Genomic DNA, 4,583 nt, shown 5'->3' with positions numbered 1-4,583 from the left:
CCAGACACACCAGGCAGGACTTCAGGGCCTTCAGTTTGGTTCCAGTGCAGACGTCACAGGGAACTTCTCCTGGTTTGGCAGCTTGTTGCTCTGAGCTGCTGCTGCTGGCTTTCTGTTGAGCTGACTGTCTGAACTGAGCACATTTCCTCAAAATGAAACTAAACTTTAGTCTGAGTGTCAGCAGACCTGCAGTCGAGACAAGTCTGATTCTCAGGAAAAGAAAAGTTAAACTGACTTAACAACACAGCAGAGTCTCTGCCAAACAAGTACAGCTGATAATATTTACTGTTTCAACACTAACACAAATCTCTGACATCATATCTTTTATCTGGTAAAACAGATGTAAAACAGTCAGATTCTGGTTTGAACTAAACTTTGACCAAATACTGAGTCAGAGCATTGTGGCTTTGTAGGGCCGTGTACTCACCAGGGTTTGGCAGAGATTCTGCTGTTTTGTTGAGAAAAACCTGATGGATTCAGTTGAAAGTTTCTTCACAGAGAAACAGAGAGACTTGTCTCGACTTCAGCTTTGCTGTCGCTCAGAGAAACTTTCACTTTCATTTGAGGAAATGTGACGTTGCAGCTCTCCTCTTTCACTGTTGCTCCTCCTCTCAGTGCAGCTCTGGAAGTGAGGTTTTATTGCCTCCTTGGGAAAAAACTTGACACAGCTTTGGAACAAGATGAGTTTTTACTTTTTGTTTCTTATTTGTTTTTCAACAATGGAAGCATATATAGTTCTAACAACTGTAACGACTGTCGTTACAGCAACCAGGAACACTAACGAACCAGCAGTATCGATGACCCTGGCAAACGACCCCACTGAGGTTAAATAGCTGAGTTTCCCTGCCAGTCAGTCTTGACCCCATCATCATTAACATCCATTCATTTCACTGTTATACTGATGATGCACAACTTTACATGAAATCAGACACACACACCTCTGCAGCTTCACCAACGTCATCTTCTTCAACACTCACCGCCTGTCTGGAGGAGATAAAGGTGTGTGTCACGGCTATCGCTGTCACCTTTGTGTTTCCCCTTTTTCCTGTCACACCTCTACCAAGTAGGCTGTGTCCCTGGGGAATGAATCCCAGTCCGAAGGAAGAAGAGCGTCAGTGTTATTACTGTCATAAGAGGGGACATGTTATTGCGGATTGTGTGATTTTGAAACGCAAAGACCGGTCGTCTTTGCATGGGTCTCAGCCCAAGGATGTCGGGTTAATTAACAATCTACCAAGCCCTCAGTTAAACTGTGACAGCCAAAGTGAGGTTGATCCCTGTTTTCGTCCATTTGTACTCAAAGCACTGATTTCGCTTACAGGATTGCCAGCAGACCAGCAGTCTCTTAAAGTGTTACGGGACACCGCTTGTTCCAAATCGGTTGTGTTAGCTTCCGTGCTACCCTTTTCAGTTGAATCCGCCTGTGGATTTGGGTCCGTCTTAAGGGGCATTGAAATGGGATTTGCGCCTCGCCCTGTGCATAAGGTGCACATTCAGTCTGATCTAGTCAGTGGTTTTTTCCCAGTAGCAGTGTGTGATGAACTTCCCGTACAGGGTGTTGCTCATGGGAAATGACATAGCCGGGGGTAAAGTTACTCCAACGTTGGAAGTCTTGGATGTACCAAGTGACACTGCCAGCAGCGCAGAGTCGCCCACGGTATTCCCAGCCTGCGTCGTCACTCGTGCGCGGGCACGCCAGATGACAAGTGATGATGGGTCAGATATTTCGCTAGCTGATACAGTGTTTTGTAAGTCTTTGCAGATAGCTGATTCAACTCCCGTGAAGGAGCCAGCGTCAATGGAGAGTGCAGTGGAACCATCCTCTTCCTCCCTACCACTGCCAGCTACAAGAGAACGCTTGGCTGTGGCTCAGAGAGAGGATCCAACCTTACAGGCCTGCTTCAGGAATGTGGTGAGTGACAGCAACGCAGCAAGTGGTGAAAAAGTAGTGTATTACTTAGAAAATGGTGTGTTAATGCGATGGTCCCCTGGTGTAGCTTTTGATGCGGATTGGCAACGCATGTATCAGATTGTAGTGCCTTCAGTTTACAGACAGCATGTCTTATATGTCGCCCACGAAAGTAAATGGTCAGCGCACTTAGGAGTCACTAAGACTTATCAGTCAGTGTTGAGACATTTCTTCTGGCCTGGGTTGAAGACAGATACAGCTACATTTTGCCGTAGTTGTCATGTATGTCAAGTGACAGGGAAGCCTAACCAAAAACTTTCCCCAGTCCCTCTACATCCCATACCTGTGATTGAAGCACCTTTTGGCAGAGTGATTATCGACTGCGTAGGTCCGTTGCCACGTATGAAAAACGGTAACCAGTATCTGTTTACAATCATGTGTGCGGCTACTCGCTTCCCTGAGGCTTTCCCCCTCCCAAACATCACTGCAAGGAGCATAGTTAGGGCTCTAACTAAATTCTTTTCAACTTTTGGTTTACCTCAGGTAGTACAGTCAGACCAAGGGTCTAATTTCCAGTCCAGACTGTTTAAACAGGTACCAGGGACACTAAATGTGCGCCATATTGTTTCATCTGCTTACCATCCTGAGTCACAGGGTGCGCTAGTAACCCAGGTACCAGGTACCGTGTTGTCCGCCAAATTTTCAGGGCCCTATGAGGTTCACAAAAGACTCAGTGACACAGATTATGTGATAAGCACTCCTGATCGGCGTAGGAAAACCCGTGTTTGTCACATTAATATGCTAAAACTCTATCATGTTAGGGAAAAGGACTCTCAGGGTACTGCTGTGGGGTTCAAACCAGACACAACTGATGCAAAACCTCGGTCTGGAGTGGTAGCTGTAGTTGCGACTGACCCTACGCCTGTACCAGACGTCGACGATTTGCGGCCGCGTTGTACCGTCTACCCAGGTTCTCGTCTCCCCAATTCAGAGGCGATTGAGGAGTTGCCTACCTGCTTACCACATCTATCCCCCGCTTAAAGGCAGGATGTGATAGGTTTAGTTACTCCGTTTCCGAGTTTGTTCAGTGATGTTCCAGGTAGGACCAAAGTGTTAAAACATGATGTCGAACTTACCAACCCGCGACCCATTAAGCAGCACCCGTACCGCGCAAATGTAATGAAGCATGATGTAATGAAAGGAGAAGTAGAGTACCTCCTTCAGCATGGCCTCGCCAAGCCTAGCTCCAGTCCGTGGAGTTCACCATGTCTTGTAGAAAGCAAGGCTGATGGTTCACCGAGATTTATCACCGACTTTAGAAAAGTTACTGCGGTCACAGTGCGTGATTCGTATCCCTTACGTCGGATGGAGGATTGCATTGATACCCTAGGTACTGCCGTGTTTGTGAGCAAACTAGATCTCTTAAAAGGATACTGGCAGGTCCCTCTTACTGAGCGTGCTTCTGAGGTCGCAGCCTTTGTGACTCCCGATGACTTTTTACAGTACTCTGTAATGCCCTTTGGAATGTGTAACGCTCCAGCTACTTTCCAGAGGTTAGTTAACACAGTGTTAGCCAGTGTTAAAAATTGTAATGCTTACCTAGACCATCTCATTGTCTACTCAGATGCGTGGGAGAGTCACATGTCCACCCTCTCCGAAGTGTTTTCTCGCCTTGCTCAAGCCGACCTTACCATAAATCTCGCTAAGTGTGAGTTTGGGAAGGCAACTTTGACCTATCTAGGCCGTCAAGTCGGTCAAGGTCAAGTTTGGCCAGTAGAGGCAAAAGTGGAAGCTATTGCCTCGAGTCCAGTTCCAACCACTCATAAGGCGTTGCGCTTGTTCCTCAGCCTGGCTGGTTACTACAGAGCGTTTTGTAGGAACTTCTCATCCGTGGTTACTTAGCCCTAAAGTAGACTTTGTGTGGTCCCCAGAATGTCAAGTCGCGTTCGATAGTGCTAAGTCTCTCCTCTGCCACTCTCCCATCCTGGCTGCCCGCGACTTGTCCAAGTCGTTCAAGCTGGAGGTGGATGCCAGTGCCGTGGGAGCTGGTGCCGTGCTTTTGCAGGAAGATGTAGAGGGGATAGACCATCCTGTATGTTACTTCTCAAAGAAGTATAACCACCATCAGCTTAACTATTCAACCATCGAAAAAGAGACCCTTGCTTTGTTGTTGGCCTTACAGCATTTTGAGGTCTATGTTGGTTCCACCTCTCTGCCCGTGGTAGTTTACACAGACCACAACCCGCTTGTGTTCTTAGCCCGTATGTACAACCATAACCAGAGGCTTATGAGGTGGGCGTTGATTGTACAAGAATACAATCTGGAGATACGGCATAAGAAAGGTTCAGAGAACATTATTGCAGATGCCTTGTCTAGGCTGCAATTATAATAGAGAAAAAAAAGTATTTAGGTCTAAACTGGTTAATTCCCAAACTGGGGAGTTTGTGTTTATGGTGGGGGGAGTGGCACGGCTATCACTGTCACCTTTGTGTTTCCCCTTTTTCCTGTCTCACCTCTACCAAGTAGGCTGTGTCCCTGGGGAATGAAGACCCGCCTACTTCCTGGTTTCTGGGGTGCTGACACCTGTCCCGCCCATTGGTTCCCTCTGTTTCCACTCAACCAATGGCTCGTCACCACATTAATTACCTCCGGCTCATAAGGAGAGGCCACCTGT

The 4,583-nt window shown here is 47.3% G+C and overlaps 1 protein-coding gene across 1 annotated transcript in view; it reads right to left on the bottom strand.

The window, feature by feature from the left end:
• LOC123962067 (E3 ubiquitin/ISG15 ligase TRIM25-like) overlaps positions 1-477 on the bottom strand; it is a gene marked incomplete at its 3' end in the record, with an annotated part of 2,947 nt that extends 2,470 nt beyond the window's left edge. The window contains exon 1 of the mRNA XM_046037966.1: positions 428-477. The remainder of the gene's footprint in view (positions 1-427) is intronic.
• Positions 478-4,583: the final 4,106 nt, after the last annotated feature.

Source organism: Micropterus dolomieu, linkage group LG22 (genome assembly GCF_021292245.1).
Source record: "Micropterus dolomieu isolate WLL.071019.BEF.003 ecotype Adirondacks linkage group LG22, ASM2129224v1, whole genome shotgun sequence".
Taxonomy (NCBI): Eukaryota; Metazoa; Chordata; class Actinopteri; order Centrarchiformes; family Centrarchidae; genus Micropterus; species Micropterus dolomieu.
This window is presented reverse-complemented; position numbering and strand designations above follow the sequence as displayed.